Source organism: Paramisgurnus dabryanus, chromosome 20 (genome assembly GCF_030506205.2).
Source record: "Paramisgurnus dabryanus chromosome 20, PD_genome_1.1, whole genome shotgun sequence".
NCBI lineage: Eukaryota > Metazoa > Chordata > Actinopteri > Cypriniformes > Cobitidae > Paramisgurnus > Paramisgurnus dabryanus.
The window spans coordinates 30,041,110-30,060,248 of NC_133356.1; the positions used below are offsets into that span (position 1 = coordinate 30,041,110).

General features: G+C 35.3%; 2 long non-coding RNA genes across 2 annotated transcripts; one reads left to right on the top strand and one right to left on the bottom strand.

Moving 5' to 3' along the window:
• The first annotated feature begins 8,024 nt into the window (after positions 1-8,024).
• Positions 8,025-13,320, top strand: LOC135730609 (uncharacterized). Its single transcript, XR_010526019.2, has 3 exons — positions 8,025-8,992; positions 9,569-9,628; positions 12,646-13,320. It is a non-coding gene; the product is annotated as an uncharacterized lncRNA (long non-coding RNA).
• Positions 13,321-14,121: 801 nt separating this feature from the next.
• LOC135730598 (uncharacterized) lies at positions 14,122-17,210 on the bottom strand. Its single transcript, XR_010526018.1, has 3 exons — positions 17,126-17,210; positions 15,051-15,261; positions 14,122-14,475 (listed from the first exon to the last, which is right to left on the bottom strand). It is a non-coding gene; the product is annotated as an uncharacterized lncRNA (long non-coding RNA).
• Between the last annotated feature and the right edge of the window lie 1,929 nt (positions 17,211-19,139).

Below are 19,139 nucleotides of genomic sequence, written 5' to 3' on the forward strand. Positions count from 1 at the left end.
TAAGATTTGTTACTGTTTTCCAACGAAGTAATAAGTAAAACAAATTAGCCGATGATGTAGTGTGCAGCGCTCCAAGGGGTGCATTAGCCTCGACAAAACGTTGCACAACGTTTTTTAAAGGTGACATTTCACAATACTTTTTTTAAGATGTCAAATAAATCCAGGGTTTCCCGCAGCACTGTTCAGTTCGGGCGGCCCACCTAAGCTGGGATACCCTACCACCTTAACTAGGTCGTCCAAATAAAAATTCCACCAAACGCCACATGGCCGAAATGAAAGACATGGTCCATCACTGTTTGGAGGATAACTAGCTTGTTGATAAAACATTTAATTTATTACTAATCTAGTATGTGTTCATTTTCTGTCATAGTTTCTTCAAAATTTAGCTTTATTTGAGTGTTTTAAATAAAATATTTTCATCATGAAGTGTACGCCCCGCCCCTTTGATTGCCACGCCCCCTGCCCGCCCACCTGCACAACCCTACCACCTTAATTAACAAATTTTCTGCGGGAAACCCTGAAATCTTTGGGGTCCCCAGAGTACATATGTGAAGTTTTTGCTCAAAATGCCAAAGATTATGTATAGCTAGGGATGCACCAAATATTCGGCCACCGAAAGACTTTTATCACCGATAAAACAATACGGCCGAAATGTTGTGATGACGCAAACAGAATACATGCTGATGTGATTTTAATTGTCTCACATTTAATGGTTCGAGTGAATAAAGTCATTTTTGTGTGGCACATGGAACCCTTGCCTTTGAGTTTTTTCTTTATAAAGAATTAAGCTTTTTTTTACCACTGCAATGCTTAAAGCATTTTTCTGTTCCCTGAATCACAGCCCAGGGCCATTTTTAGCAATTTTTGCACCCTTGAAATCCCTAGTGGTTGTTGGGCAGATGCATATACCCACTTAAACTGTGCACTTTTTCCACAGCAAAGAAATGTCTATTATTCTGTTACTTGTCTTTTTATCCGTTTAATATGCACAATACTATCAGTTCTGTTCTGCATCCACGTTTCAGAAATATTCACCATTTTTGATCACGTCACTTCATTTTGGCAGCAGGTGCTGCAGACGTGTTTTTGGTTAATGAAGCAAGTAGTGTGTGAGCTTAATTTTGAGCATTTTGATTGACATAGGTGTTGTCCAATCAGCAGTAACAATTCTATTCAGGCAATGTAGCCTGCTTAACCTTTTCGGTTTGCAGATTTGTCGTTGTGTTTTCTAATTTGTTAATTTTTTTTATCTGACTTTTTTTGACTTGGCATTTTGTTGTTGTATTTTTAATTAGTTGGTTTGATTTTAGATTTGTTGTTTAGTTTTGCACTTCTCGACCACCGTAGTGTTTTCCATGGCAATCCTGTCCCAGAATCATTATGTGAAACGTGTCCTGTATTTTGTGCACTGTTAATATAACAAGAATGCTTTCTTCCTCCCTCACGTACAGTTAAACTGCAGACAGCTGGCATCAGAAAGCTTTGATGTGAGTAAACTCTTCATTCAGATACCGGGCTCTCAAGTTTTACCAAAAGTTTGGAGTGAGATTACATTAGGTGTGGGGCCACTCAGGTATTTGCAGCAGTGGGCCCCGACCCCAATTCTCAAGTTTTTTTCTAGCTTTAGTTTCATTTTACCTATTGTTTATAATTAACTAGAAAAAAACAGAAACTGTATTTAGTAACCACTTGTAGTACACTTTTCAAATTTACTACAAGTGGTTCCTAAATACAAAATGTAAATACAGTTTTAGCACATTTTAGTCAAGGTGTCTCAAAACAGCACTGTTAAGTCCTAAAGAATGATGTCTTGATGAAAGGGCAATAAAAAATAAAATAAAAATCTCTACTCCTTGCATTAATTTCAGGCACACTCAGTTTCAGGTAAGCTAAAGCGTTTTGGTTGCAAAGCAGTTGCTAATAAAATTAAGCCTATTTGGAGAGAGAGAGAGACGTTTAATGTGACAAAATGTCAGTAATCGTGTGATAACGAAATATAACAAGACCTAGACTCCACTTGAACAGGTGTTGCCAGTGAACAACAGTGTAAAACTCTTGGCTGAGTTACTGACTCTCGTGAAAAAAATAATGCCGATTATTTGGAAAACATTCTTTAACAGCAGTCAAGTTGTCATTGTTTGAGCAGGGCTGCCAACTATCTATCACCCTTTCAGCGTGAGACTCACCAATTGACCCCACTCTCACTCCACACATCTATTTTCTCACCAGGCTCGTGCCCAGGCACGTGCACACATAGACATCAAAGGGGGCTTGAGCACCTGCCCTTTTTATTCCTGGAGAGAAAGTGCCCTTTTTTTCTGGGGTGCTTCTAAAAAAATATATAATAATATGATCTTTATTCGTATAACAACTGATGTCTGTCTGTTTCTTGTGTTTTTTACTAGTTGCTTATTTATTTTAACATGAATTTATTCAGAAATCATTTAAATGAGATTCAAACTCTTATATAAAGAAAAATAGCGCTATTTGTGGCACACAAACGGTTAACACATGAGTCCCGCCTCCAAAATTCACATCGCTAAAATGATTGGCTTTACCTTTCCTTAGTCCCACCTCTCTAACTTACTTCGCTTTATGATTGGTTTGTCAACACTCGTGGTGCATCATTCGCGCTTCAAGCGCCAAAGCTCAGCCCGGCCGAGACGCGATCATGTGCATGATTATGCAGGCAGGCTACCGGTAAGTGTGTGAGGAAGAAAGCATTCTTATATTAACAGTTTTATGCACAAAATATGGGACACGTTGTTACACATAACGATTCAGGGACATTGTTTTCCATGGCAATCCCATATTAACCTGAAGAGTTGCAAACTTGTAACAGTGTAGTGTATGTAGTTTAAACAGACTGCTCATAAAATAATAAAGTACAAACAATAAAATAATTGCTAACTACAGTAGTAAGCTTTTTTGTTTGCGTTTTTTGTAACGGCTGTTAAATAAGTATAATGTGTTATACTGGAGTGCTGGAGTAGATTGGGAAGAAATCTGATGGTTCAGTATTTTACTTGCCCAGTCTGAATTTTCACTGACATCACAAAAAAGTAAAATATAAAGTACAAATAAAATAGGCCTAATCTATATTTGTTGTTTCTGACATGTGTAACCCTAATACAGGGGCGCAATGAACAGTTTCAAGGGGGGTATGCGAGACAGAATTTTGGGCCCCTTTCTTTAGATGATTGTTTGATTTTCATACTATAATGTGTAGCTATAGAAAATTACTCAATTGAGTGCGTTTATTTAATTTTACAAGTCGCATTTGCACCTAAAAATAAATACATGAAGCAAAAAGAAAAAAAAAGATTTAGGCTATTCGAAAAATGAATACCATTTTAATCTGGAATTGCAGAAAACATTTACATGACTGATTTTAAAGAGATCACTAAAAGAAGAATAATGCATGGAGATGCATTTCTGAATCTATGGAAATCTAGAAGGCGCTTTGAAAGTCACGGCAGTCAAGTTTTCTGTGCGGTTTTAGAAGCGAAATGTGTACATTTATGTTTAGCCTATAATAGTTCATTCTTCAGAGTTCAATTTAATTCATATTGATGATCTTTATAGTCCATTTAGTCCATTTAAAAATGTTCTTACAAACCGATTGTATTCATCAGAAAACACTACTTATATTCTCTTTATGTCGTTGTTCTCTGTGCGTGTGGTGTGTTTCCCGCAACCCCCACACGCGTCCTCCGCTCATGACAAAAAGCGTGGTTGGCAAAAGTTTTTAAAATTAATATGACGTAGATTTTTTTTAAAGTGTGTGCCTCGCCCACGCAAGCCCTTAGCCAGTGACACAGAAATTGCAAAAAGCACAATCGGCTAAAGTTTTAAATATGACGTTGATTTTCAGTCAAAAGCATGCCGCAATCATCAAATGTGCTGCTGATGGGCATTTAATTTCTGTGCACTGAAGGCTGTTTTTTGAAAAGCGATAAAAGTGATATAATCCATAATATGATTTTGCACATCCAACAACAACTATATTATTACAAAAATAATACTGCATGTTTTGGCATTTGATAGCATATTGCAGTAGTTTATATATACGTAATGATGCACGGTGTTCTTTTTAATGTTCTTTTTCTTTAATATTCACAACACTTATCAACAAAACATTCATTAAAATTAAGAGACTAATTATATTAAACGAAATTTATTTTAAGCAAACATTTGAAGCAAACAAAACTTAAATTAAACTCGAAAATTATGTCTTATGATTCACTCTATTTTTACCGTCATAGCCTTCAATCCATTACAACGCCCAATATATAGCGTTTAAAATTACAGTCTTAATAATCGAATTAAATTGAAACAAAACAGTAACAACATTACAACAATATTTAAACAAAACAATACTTAAACATAAATATAGAACAGACATTCTCTATTCGGATACATGTTAAAAACAATCTGATATAGCGTTTATAATAGCTGCACTAAGGGCTAAACCTCCGTTGCAAACCTGAATAAAAATGAATCACTTTCACTATGAAAATAATGCGCTGTCACATTAAAACCAGCTCTTAGTCATTTAAAATTTAACTAAATTACAATGGCTAAGACAATTCTCCTATTTCATGTTTATTTAATAAAGAGTCCACAATTGCAGAAAATAATATTTTTAACTACGCCTTTTAATTGTCCGTCTTAGAAATGCATTGGCCTATTTTTCAGCAGTCGCTATCCTAATATTTCCTTAAATAAAGGCCTTGCTGTCCTTTTGTTTTAAACACATATTTTTATTTTTCATGAAACATTTTACGGTTTACGGATCAGCACGAGCGCTTTTTAGTGGCATGTGAGATCTTACCTTGAAATGCCAAACAGTAGGGCTTTCGACTGTTTGTGGTAACTTAAAAGGATTGCATCCCTGATCCCAAACCAAAATGTTGCCTACCCACCCATATCCATACCTGCACAATCAAATTAAAAACCACCAGAACCGCCAAATATGTAATTGCATCTACTAGGTCATGCTTGCACGCTGTTTTAAAAAGTGTCTCAATTTTACTTATCACAAAGTCATTTACATTAGTTTTATATTCATTTACTTTACATTTTACTATAGTGTTAATAATTAAACGTGTACGACCAAAAAAAAAAATGGAAAAGTGATGACGGTGGGGCCCCCTAGCGTACTCATGGGCCCATATGCCTTGCATACTCTGCACCCCCCCTAACGGCGCCCCTGCCCTAATAAATATGAAACCTAAGATTAAAGGTGCCATAGGATGTGTTGTCATAATATGTTAAATTGTTCTTTGACAATTACATAGAATGTATGTTGCTTTATTAAGTGCAAAAATTATCCAGAAACGTTTTTACATGTCTATTTACAACCCTAGAATTTGACATTTTAATTAAATGGTCTATTTTTGCCCTATTTGAAAGGGTCATTAATAATAATGTTGAGCTCTGCTTTGAGGCTCATGCCAGAAGCTCAAATTAGTAAACAGACCTTATATTTTGAGCCCTTATCAGACAAAAATACATTTTGAGTAACAACTAACAACTAATCAGCTAAACGCTAGCATATGATATAGCATTTATTGGCATGTAGCGCTAACTCAGCAGTCACAACTTTGTTTTTAGCATTTTAACAAATTTGTAATTAATGTTATTGTAATGTAATTTAATGTTTTCAAAACATGCACATTGTGTAATGGCTTCCTTTGCTGCTCTATAAACCTACTACTAAGGAGACCATGGTGTCTGTGTGAACAACTGATTATTTTGTAGACATCTTTTGAAAATTAAACAATTGCGTGAGTTTGAGGAAGATAAAATAAATTAACCTTTTTAATATTTTTTTTTAAAAGGAAGTCAGAATTGCGTTAATATATATACTTTTTGTTTAAAGGAACAGTATGTAGGATTGTGGCCAAAACTGGTATTGCAATCACAAAACGTGTGGCTGAAACTGGTGCTGCAATCACACAGCTGGTGGCCAATATACCAAACGACAACATAAACATCAGTTGAGGGCTGCAACTCCACTTTTTAAATGACAATATCCTGGCCGGACTGCTGTTGTCAGTGATATAAGTATTTGAAATGAAAAGGATTTCTTAATGTCTAGTGACATTTCAGGGCCATTTTATGATTAATTGATATAAATTTCTTACATACTGTTCCTTTAAAAAAAAGAAAGAAGAGAAGTGCCCTTTATTTCACTTGAGCCCCTGCCCCTCAAAATGTCTGTGCACGTCCCTGCTCGTGCCCACCATTCAGATCCCTAGCGTTAAGTGTAAAAAAATCATGAAATAATTGCCTAATATGCCCAACTGTAAATACTGTACACTGCCTATCTCTAGACGGCGTGCTTCAATCAGCATATGAAAGCGATCGTCGAAGTCAAAATGATGCGATATCCAATCAAACCAAAGAAGGTGGAGTTCAAACTACATACTGAGCGAGTGCGCGGCTCCATGATGGTAAAAGAGCAAAACATGATGTAAGTAACTAAACTAATTTTATATTTCAGCGTACCTTTACTGTTTTTGCGTGCCACCACTTCTCATGTTGCTGGTACTTTGATGCAAAGAGTCAAAAGTGCGTTTCACGTCATGTCATATGGCGCTGCGCAGAAAGGTCGGCTGTGAGGACATCAGAGTACCGCGAGAACAAGTCGAAATGTTACAAAATGGTCCGCTTTTACCTTTGCTCTCGCGGTACTCTGATGTCATACGCCGATCAAGGTCTGGATGAAAAGCAGACCTGCCCGGATTACACGCACGCAGAAACCCTCAGAAAACTGCAGCCTCACCAAAATCAACTGATATTTGACATCTATAAACAATCATATATATTTATATACAAAATATAATGATATTGTCTTGACATGCACATTATCTGTTGCTTTAGTTTAATATAAAGTGCTACTTTGTTTTGGTGTATTTTGAGTGTGACAGTCCCTCTTTTAGCCCCAATAAAACACAAATCACCACTTCTCCTCTTTCACAGTTGATAAACTGAATCAAATCTGCTGTCATTTGTTATATACATTTCACAGAGACTAGTATTCATTAGATTTAAAAAAGTTTCTTGGCACTTTTATCAGGAGAAAGTGTAATAGAATGATATAAAATATTAACAGATACTATAAGCTCAGACATATAAACTCAATCAAAGCTTTTATTTAAATTTAATTTCTAAGATATGATTGGATTTGTAAACCACTTTCCTGCAGTCTTTTCCAAAAATTTTACACCGAAATAGCTTAAATCCACTTGGATTTGGCAAATTGTTGCTTCAGTAAAGATCATATATATATATATATAAATCTTTAATAATCCTTTAATAATGTTATAATAAAAACAAACCTTCCATTCCAACCTGTATTATAGGCATTTATATATTATATACATATTAAACAAGGTCACCCAGGTAAAAAAGTAGTATACTTTAGTGTATTAGAAATATGATTGAAGTACATGAAGTATAAGACAAGTATGCTTCTACTTGTTGTACTTAATTTAAAGAGTATTTAATATGTACTTTTTAAAAGTATACTTCCAAAAAGATGTAATTAAGTTCAACTTAACAGTCCAAAACATAAGTATACTAATTTACCTGTAATTCAATTATTTTTAAAATGTACTTTTGGAAAGTATACTTCAAAAAAGATGTAATTAAGTTCAACTTAAGAGTCCAAAAAATAAGTATACTAATTTACCAGTAATTCAATTATCTTTTAAATGTACTTTTTGAAAGTATACTTCAAAAAAAGATGTAATTAAGTTCAACTTAAGAGTCCAAAAATAAGTATACTAATTTACCAGTAATTCAATTATCTTTTAAATGTACTTTTTGAAAGTATACTTCAAAAAAAGATGTAATTAAGTTAAACTTAAGAGTCCAAAAAAATAAGTATACTAATTTACCAGTAATTAAATTATTTTTTAAATGTACTTTTTGAAAGTGTACTTTGTTGTCAATGTATTTTAAATTGTATAGAAGTTTATTTTTTTTAAGTGTATTAAATTTGACATACTTAGAGTGACAATTCAATATACTTATGGGAAGTATATTTATTGGAAATTAATTGTTAATTAACTTTTTTAAAGTGTACTATGATCTCACTTCATTAGAAGTGTGACTTCTGTACACTTTATACGGTACACTCTAAAATAAGTGTATTTTTAGTTGCATATCAGAGTACTTTCATAAAATACGTTAGAATAATAAAATGTATACACTGCATGAAAAGAGCTGTATCCAGACAAATACGGATGGGAAATCCCTGCTAAACTTTAGGTTTGCCAGATAAATGAGGCAGAGTGCTTGGAAACGTACTTAGAAGTAAACTCGTGAAACATCCAGAAACCTTGTGTATATAGGAACTGTTGTAAGTTTCCAGGAATCCTCAAAGCTGGATGTGAGGAGTGCTGGTTGTGAGGTGTGAAGGGTTAATGACAGAGGTGCTGTCTCTGTTTTCAAAGCTGGGTGGGAGGTTCGAGGCAGCACATAACATAAAAACTGGATAAAAACATTATATATCTACAAGTGCGTTTACTAAATACATGTATTATTATGCTAATGTAATTTAATTGATAAAGTTTTTTTTTATTTAAGAAAATCTGAGCATCACTGAAAATAACTGTCAACATGTTTGTCAACTAAACATGTTTTGTAAACGTTATACATTTTATAAAAATATTTTATATTTTTATTATTGATAAAGTATAAAGAACAAATCAGTGTGAAACGCAGATTATAAAAAGTACATAAAGTGCCAGCAGAGGATCCAAAATAATGAAGAAAAAAAAACACATTTGAAACATCCAATGCATCTTGGAACTCGTAGTCAAATTTACATCTACAGCATGTAAGAACGCCAGGGCAAAAGACTTCAATTCCCAGAATGCACCTGCACCCACCCATTCATTCCCACCAATCAGGATCAACGGCATTATTTCAAACCGCTACTGACTCGGTCTTCGTTTTCATGCTAAACAGTACGGCTGAGGTAAGTTTGACTTTCATTCCTCTACATCGCGTAGATCTGTTCCGTATTTGTTCCTATTTTGTTCTTCACTGTGATTATTTTTGTCTTTATGCGAGAAGTGTTTTAATTTAAAGCACACACAGGAAACATTAAGAGTATACACTGTACACAGGAACTTAACGTTAGTAAGTTCAACATGCGGTTTTTCAGTGAGCAAAGTTACATGCAAAATGCCTGATAAACGAATCAATTCGATGTTTAAAACTTTAAAAATAAAACTGCAAAATTACTTGTGTTGGAAATGTTCAGCTAAATGTAGCAAATGGCTCTTTCTGCTATTTTAAACGATATAACTTAGACGATTGCTGTTGTTTAAAAGCTCATTGCTGTAGTTCTGATAGATGCTGCTTATTTTGCAAGCCTGTTTTAATAGCTTTATTCTATTTATTAGTAACCAACTTAAGCCAGCTTCACTTTAAGTTTAAGATAAACTAACGTTAGATGCTGTTGTAAAGAAGCTTGGAGTCAAAATATATTTTAAAGTTGTATGATTGCCTTCTTTTTTAATATGATGTCTATCCATGTTTGTGTTTACAGAGGTCATGTACCATGTGGTCGACCTTGCTGATGCTGAAGAGGTTTCTGTGTTAAAATGATGTAAGTTTAATCATTAATCTTGTTTTAATTCATGCCCATGTCATGCTGGCTACCAGTCAAATATCGCATACAATTAAAAATACTATTAATCACCTATAAAACCTTAAATGGCCCAGCACCTTTGTATCTTAGAGAATTAATATCAGAATACAATCCAACACGTACACTGCGGTCGCAAAATTCTGGTCTCTTAATTATTCCTAGAATATCAAAAGTGTCTAAGCTCTGAAATGATTTGCCAACTGATGTCTGTGAATCAGACACAGTCAATCACTTTAAATCTAAAGGGACACTTCACCCATTTGTATTAAAGGAATAGTCTACTCATTTTCAATATTAAAATATGTTATTACCTTAACTAAGAAGAGTTGATACATCCCTCTATCATCTGTGTGCGTGCACGTAAGCGCTGGAGCGCGCTGCGACGCTTCGATAGCATTTAGCTTAGCCCCATTCATTCAATGGTACCATTTAGAGATAAAGTTAGAAGTGACCGAACACATCAACGTTTTTCCTATTTAAGACGAGTAGTTATACGAGCAAGTTTGGTGGTACCAAATAAAACGTAGCGCTTTTCTAAGCGGATTTAAAAGAGGAACTATATTGTATGGCGGAACAGCACTTTTGTGAGTACTTCGACTCGGCGCAGTAACACCCTCCCTCTCCCATTATGAGAGGGAGAAGGGGAGCGGATTTTTCAGGCGAGTTGAAGTACTCCCAAAAGTGCTATTACGCCATAAAATATAGTTCCTCTTTTAAATCCGCTTAGAAAAGCGCTACGTTTTATTTTGTACCACCAAAATTGCTCGTATAACTACTCGTCTTAAATAGGAAAAACGTTGATGTGTTTGGTCACTTCTAACTTTATCTCTGAGTGGTACCATTGAATGAATGGGGCTAACTAAATGCTATCGAAGCGTCGCAGCGCGCTCCAGCGCTTACGTGCACGCACACAGATGATAGAGGGATGTATCAACTCTTCTTAGTTAAGGTAATAACATATTTTAATATTGAAAATGAGTAGACTATTCCTTTAAGCCTAGTATCTTTAGAACCCCAGTCATGTTTTTGAATGGTCGTGCATCATTTCCTGAGACAGGAGAAATACAGATTTCAGTGTTGCACTTTCTTCTTTCAATGATGTAAAAATCATCATTTTGCATCATTGAAAGAAGGAAGTCCAATATCTTTGTTGAGGGGGTGAGACTACAAACACCCCTTTTTCAGTCAAATAGGCACCAAATTCGAATTGTATGTTACATTTCCACTACAAATATGAGACACTTTTAATAAAGATTAATGTTTCTACGGGTGAAATGGTCCATTAAAGCAGTGGTTCTCAATCTTGTTCCTGGGGACCCCCTGCTCTGCACATTTTGTATGTCTCTCTAACCTGACACACTTTGCTTAGTTCATGGAGCTCTCATCTAATGAGCTGATGATTAGAGTCAGGTGTGTTAGATAAGGAATACATACAAAATGTGCAGAGCAGGGGGTCCCCAGTAACAGGATTGAGAACCACTGCATTAAAGGATAATTCTGGCATTTAACACTTTGAGTCTCATTTCTGGTTTGTTTTGGATGAACTGCAGTGATGGACACAGAAATTTTGACAATGGGTCGTGTCTTGAATTTTTTGACTCGTTTAGAAGCGTCTCTTGACTGCTTCAGAATGGAAGTCAAGGGTCATGCACAAACATGTCATTAAAACAACACTTAACGTTCATTTTCAAAACCGAGTGGTTTGTGGTTTTCGTTGATGATTAAAAACAAGTAGTGTAGCGAAATACAGTTTCTGTCGTGTTTTATTTGGCATTTTGTAAAATTCCATTGACTTCTCTCGGAAGACTCATTGCTCACTTATATACCACCCGCTGGAAATGGAAAACGGGTCTGTTTACATGTGGTTGTAGTTTTTTCGCTCGATTTCTCTCAGAAGGCTAGCATGAGCAGAGCAACTGTGCCCTCGGAGTGGGGCACAAATTTTTCCCATATTTGATGGCTCAGTGACCAGCCTTTGGTTTGAAGTTGAGCTCGATTGTGACTGTCTATACGCTAGACACCAAGTTCCGTTCAGCGTGGTTGTCGCCATCAAGTGGTCAGGAGTGTGCTAACGCTTCAGAATCAAATATAGAGCGGAAGTATATACGTGGTTGTGAGGTGTCTGAAAAAATAGATCCACTATAGCAAATAACACGGATTGAAATCATACATTGCTCTCATATATTTGTTTTTAATCATCAACATACACCACGAACCACTCTGTGAGTAGCACAGTTTTGAAAATGAACATTAAAGGAACAGTATGTAAGAAATGTATATCAATTAATCATAAAATGGCCCTGATATGTCACTAGACATTAAGAAATCATTTTCATTTCAAATACTTATATCACTGACAACAGTGGTCCGGCCAGGATATTGTCATTTAAAAAGTGGAGTTGCAGCCCTCAACTGATGTTTATGTTGTCATTTTGTGTATTGGCCACCAGTTGTGTGATTGCAGTACCAGTTTTAGCCACAAGTTTTGTGATTGCAGTACCAGTTTTGGCCACAATCCTAGATACTGTTCCTTTAAGTGTTGTTTTAATGACATGTTTGTGCATGGCCCTTGACCTCCATTCTGAAGCAGTCAAGAGACGCTTCTAAACAAGTCAAAAAGTCAAGACATGACCCATTGTCAAAATTTCAGTGACCATCACTGTAGTTCATCCAAAACAAACCAGAAATGAGACTCAAAGTGTTTAATACCGGAATTATTCTTTAAGACTTTTTTCTTTAACAAAGCATTCACATATTTTGTCTAGTAAATTATACTTATCTCGCAAAAGTTAGCTTGTACAGAACAAAGCATTCACATAACTTGTCTGGGTAATTTACTAATGCCGCAATAGCTAGCCTGTCTGGAACCGAGCAGATATTAAAACACAACACTGTGTGACACTGCATTACATGTGAATGGCCCCTACACTAATAGGATTTTGTTTCTCTCTCCCTGTCTCGTCCTCAAACCCGAGGACATTGAGACAAACAGACCAGTTCCGGCTGCCGTGGAGGTCAACACACCACTGATCTACTGGCTGCCCTTCAACGTGATGCCCAGCCGATGCCTGACCACCGACGGAACCCGCTAAATCTCCTTATCTGTTTACATCCCATATATATATGTGTATATCTTTTCCTCCTAGGACTTTTTGTTCATCCCTGAGGTTTTTCTCCTAGGGGTTTTTTCAACCTCGGGGAGTCAACCAACATTGGCTTAACTTAGCACCCTCTTTTATACGAGACATTATTAATTTACTCGCTTGTAAGTTTGCTCGCTTGTTCTATGTTTCCCCTGCTTCTTTTAATGTAAAGCTGCTTTGAAACAACTACAAATTGTGAAAAGCGCTATATAAATAAAATTGAAATTCAAATGTCTCTTTCCTGTTTTACAGATGCAGTGAGGGAGTGATTTCCCAACATCGAGGTGGCAGAGATCCGGGACCTTCTACGGAGGAAGTGCAACAATGCCAGTTACAAGGCCTCCAGTAGTTCAAATCAGAGCTAGATGTGCATATAGTACAAGTTGTTCGCAATTGTTCTCTTCCCGGCATTTCAAAGAAAGTCGACTGTTTAAGGTTCCCATTTTGCCAATATCTGTTTTGTGTGTTACTTTTGTGTCAATAATAAAGATCCTTTTTTGAAATGCAGTTTGTAATCTGTTTGTGTGCATTTGAACTGAATTTTTATATAATACACTTGTAGTGTAATAGCAATATTCATGCTTAAGTATAACAAAATGGGGATAAAAGTACAAATTAAATATACTTAAAATATAAAAAATACACTATAATAATATTGCACTGAAAGTACGTGTCATGATGTTTAGGTTGTAATTGAACTTCACTTTAAAAACATTATTATTGTCATAGTGGGACACTTTAAAAGCACTAAAAATAGTTAGGAAGTGCATTTGTAGAGCACTTGAAATATTACAGAGGCATACTAAATTAACATAGTTTATACTAATTATAAGTATGATAGCAGTATGCACAAAATGTACTTAAACGCAACTATTATTTGTGCTGCAATGGCTTTTTAAGTGTATTTCCATTAAAATGGCAATACAATGCAATTGTACTGTAAGTGTGCTTAATTACTCATAAATCTTGATTTTCAGGAGTGTATTTTAGTGCACTTGAAGTTTAAAAAAAGTTGTTCCATTTTAGCATACTATTTACACTTGAAGTGTAATCAAATAGGTGTTAAGTTGAAGTTAATACATAATTGAGTACACTTAACTATACTTGGATTTGACGAAAATAGTACAAAATCTAGAAAATATACTTAGTACACTTTTTTAAAGTATATTTTTAATAGAATTTTTTTTCACCTGGGCATACATGTATTATATTTTATATTATATTACTCCAATGGCTAGTTTTAAGAAAATAAATACTGTTGTAATTTATAAGTTGTGAAAATGATATCATTTACTTATCCTCATGATTTCACATACTTAACTATTTACTATATATTTATATGGTGTGTGTATATATACAATTTCATAGCCTTTTATTGTGTGTTTACCATATCCATACTTTATGCATTGGTGTTTAAATGGTTATAATAAGTATGAAATGACGGATTGAAAATTGCTCTTTTATTCAGATGTGGGTGGCTTTTAAAAGAGCCTTTGGTTTGCTTCTTAAGAATCTTTTATGCATGTGGCTTTCGATAAGCCTGACCCTCAGCACAGAAGTAGTTCACCAATGTCTCCCTCACACGACGACACACAGTGAGAAAGTCGCTGGCGGTCTGAACGAGGCTTTTACTTCACACTAGACTGCAAGATACTCTCTCATCTGTTTGGGAGGAACAGAAAAAACAGAGCATTAATAGAAAGACGTCATAGGTTACTCATTTCTACCATAAAAAGCTAACTTAAATGTGGATGTCAACAAACAATAATACTGTAAATAGCCAATTAGTTATGTGTAAAATATGTTTTTAGATAAACAAGAACATACAAATGACCCATTTATTAACACTTCCAATTGGCCTACACAACGTTAGTTAAAACTTAAGTAAGGAGTATGAACTTGATTTTACTAATACAGATTACAGAATGAACTGTGTGCGTCTGTGTGCGATATCTGGGAGTTGCTGTAGACGTGTATTCGACAGGGTAATAGAAATGGTAATACATTTAAACATGGTTACTTAACTTTCACTACAATAAAACCATGGTTAATTTTCTTAAGGAAAGAAAAGGAAGTTGCTAATGATATACTTGATGTAAACAAGGAGATTGTGTTTCAGAAGGAACAGCAGGGAACTTCATGAGCACAGTCTTAATGCATCTTAAATATTGTGTTTAATTGTGGGCATAAAGGGACAGTTGAGTTTTTTTTACACAGGCCCTGGTTGCATCACCTACTTTTTGGAATCTTCTTCTCCTTTTGTGAGGCCTGTGTATTTTCTATCCCATTCATCCGGAGTCCATACATCTTCAAAGATTGATGGTTGTTTATATGGATTTATGTCCAGAAGGGCGTCACTCTTAAACCAGTCATGTGCTAAGGTCTGATTGATTGGCACTCGTTGATTTGGATTTAAGATCAGGCAGTGATGAATCAGATCACAAGCATCTGTAGGTTTTAGAAGAGAGCTGGTTAGTCATGATGATACACTAATGACATTTATTGACATGGCATATAGAGATGTTATTGTTGGTATTTGATAATATTGTGTAAAGTCTCTGATCACATCATTTTACCCTTACGAAAATTAACCGTGGTTTTACTACAGTTAAGACCAAAAAATCATGGTTACTATAGTAAAACCATGGTTACCACCAAATAACCATGGTTTTGACAACCATGGTTTTCAAAAACCATACTTAAACCATGGTTAGTGTAGTAAAACCATGGTTTTGCTCATATTAATCAATTGACCAAAAAACCATGGTTACTACACTTTTACCACAATAAAACCATTAATTTTGCTTTATTTTCTGTTTTTCAGTGTGTGCGTGTTTGCCTTTGTTACTGCTTTTAACTTGCCCCTTGATATAAAGAAAAATCCCTTAAAAATGGTTGCTGCTGATAATTGTGACATGGCCATTCAGCATCCATACAGCATAACACTATAAGGCCCAGACACTTGCTGGCATGGGGTGGAACGTGGGATCTGAAAAGACCTCAGGTGGTTTGCAACGCCTAGATCCTGTAAGCAATGAGTTATTTTGTAAAAGGGTCACATCATCTATATGGTCACTAAAAGCAAGTTTCTATGCTCCAGTATGTTATCAAAAAACTCCAGCTCACCGTTAAATGAAAGCATTCTGGAATCATAGAGATCTGCAGGGTGGAAGGCAACATCAATAGTCTAAAATCCCAAGAAATCTTAGCTATCTCTTATATTCCCAACCATAAAAGAGGTCAAATTCTGCAGCAGGATGGTGCTCCATCACATACTTCCATCTCCACATCAAAGTTCCTCAAGGCGAAGAAGATCAAGATGCACCAGAATTGAACAGCTCAGTCACCAGACATGAACATCATTGAGCACATGTGGGGTAGGATGCAAGAGGAAGCATGGAAGACGAAACCAAAGAATATTGATGAACTCTGGAAGGCATGCAAGACTGCTTTCTTTGCTATTCCTGATGACTTTATCAATACATATGAATCCTTGCCAAACCGCATGGATGCAGTCCTTCAAGCTCATGGAAGTCATACAAGATATTAAATTTGGACCTCACAGCACCACTACTTCATTTACTGACATATTTTTGTATTTGCAGGAAATTTGTTCAATTTCTATATGGCTGACAAAACTTTTGTCTTGCCAACATTTGACCTTTCTGTCTTGATTAAATGATAAATCTTTTTTTCAGTGAAACTAATTTATTTCAGTGCATTAAACATCATTTGGGAGGGTTTTAGCTTGTCATATGAGCTATTTGTAACACCAATTGATTAATTAAAAGACAGGTTAATAGCAGGTGTTACTATAAAAAAGATAAGCTACAAGACTTTTGTCAGGGAGTGTAAATAGCATATAATAATCGTCTTAAAAGCTTTATATTTATTCAGTATTAATGACTGAAAAACCACTTTTAATGAATGAAAATTTACATTTTATGATAGCTTGGCATTATACAGTGCAAAGCATATCTGGCCTTCTAGATGTAAAGTTGGCTTTAACAATTTGCCTCCTGGGTGGTTGTCTGTATTATTTGTAGTCTTCTCTTTGTGAATTGCTCGTGTACTACCTCTTATTTAATTGTGTAATATATTAATTTGTATTTTTTTTCTCTGCTTTGCATGAATAAAGTTTATTCAAATATGTTGAAGAAAAATCTTTTTAAGCTATTCTTTTTGATTTTATGAGCTAATTTTTATTATTTGGTTAACATGTTTAAGAATGTCATTGAGGAGAGGGGGAAATAGGAAATTAAAGATCAAAATAGGAGATTATTTTATTAGCATATCCAACATCTATGCCTACCTGGCAAAAACTGTGCGGAGGACCAGGGACCTTGGTCTCTTGAAGGTGCACTAAGGTTGGTTGTGTTTTCTCTCATGCACTACAGTACCTTAACTCTGGATGAAAAGGCAAGTTCAGTTTGAGGAAAGTGACGCGAGCTCTTTGGCATGCAGGCAAAGCTGTTAGATTAACCAATATCGATTAAAATTATCCTCGTTTACAACATACATTGAATACCTCTTCAGTTGTGTAGTTTTATCACCTGGATATGCGTATATTTCACGGATACTCATTCTCTCCCTTCATAACGGTTAAGAATGTTGCTAGGTAACGGGAACACAAAAGAGCGTTTGCATTTACGTCACTTTTCCACGTGACCACGCCGGAACACGCCCTTTTAAGGGTGGAACAATCATATCCCGCGGGAGAAATTAATGCTGAGTCCCAATTCGCATACTATCCGTCCTAAATAGTATTCGAAACTAGAATTAGTACGTCCCAAAACGTAGTATGTTGAAATGAGTATCCCAAAGATACCCGGATGGTCTACTATTTCCGGTTAGATTTCGAAGTGCAGATCGATCCACACTCTAACGGCTAATATTGCCCACAACCCATTGCGTGCGGGAGGGAGGAGCTTTGTGGTGATGTAAATATGGCAGCCAGACGCAGCAGCGGAGATGCGCCCTCAGCTTTTAAGTGTAAGAATTTAAATGTTTAACCCTAATTAAAGTTATCTTTCATTGTCTCGTAATATTCGGTTGATGTTGTGAAAATAAAGTACCATGGCTGTAGTACTGTGTCATGCATGTGTCTTTTTTTATGTATTTCTTTTTATGTTTCTGTCTTAGATTTATACCTTACTATAAACCCTTATGAAAAAAACACCTTTTACTACACTAATCATAGTTTAACCACACTGACTTATTTGTAGTAATACTGTGGCTGTACAAATGTTAACTTTATTAAGAAATATGGTTACTAAACTTTTACTATAGTAAAAGCATGGTTCATTTTCATCGCGGTATTTCTGATTTGCAAACATAAGTATAAAATAAGCATAAAATACGTTAAACAATAGTTATACGATAAACTTTAACTATTTTGACTTTAAAATAAGTAGCTTTCATTACACACATTGTTGCACATGAACATCATAACCAGCCGCCTCACAAACGACCTGCGTTTGGTGTGCGTAACTAGGCAACCACGTTGTCGTTCACTTTGCATGACGTCATCGAAGTACGTCCCAGAACGTGCATACTCTTTTGCTACACACTCAAAAGTACGTACATTTTCCTCACAAAAACAGTACATACTTTTAGGTCGTAGTATAAGTAGGCGAATTGGGACCCAGCATAAGCTTTTCGAAGCTTCGAATCAATTGAACCAATTGTTTCGAAAATTGATTCAGTTATTGAAGCAGTTCGAAACACCACACACGTTGGCGACCCCTGCTGGTCAAAATAGTGTAAAAGAACATATGGCCAAACATTTTACACTTTTTTTTTTTACAAAATAATAGCAAGATTTGTATTAAAATGTTTAAAAATTATTTAACTTAATTAAGACATAGTTAAAAGTGTATTATGTGTTTTAAGTTTTATTTAGGGCAAACAAATCATTAAAACTAACTATCCTTTTAATTATGCACATTTGTGTCATTAAATCTGTCTACTAACAAAAAGTAGAGAAAATGGCAGTGTTATGAATGAATGAAGCTTTATTTGTCATTGTCATAGTCAGAAGGATAAATGTTTTATGAACTTGCATAATAAAACTGACCCGAGTTCACCTAAACCAGAGTCGTATAATAATAGAGTTACGACACTCACATATAGACGTCCGTTGTAAGAATGGAATGCGGAAGTAACAGCGTTTCATGTAGTGACCGGTAGTGACGCATAGTTCCAAACGCAGCACTGAAGCCCATTCATTTCAATGGCACCTGCTGGTAAATCGATGAAATTACCGTTTCTCTTTACATTTTCGGACATTTCATTAATATAGTCAACAGTGATATTTTATGAACTCT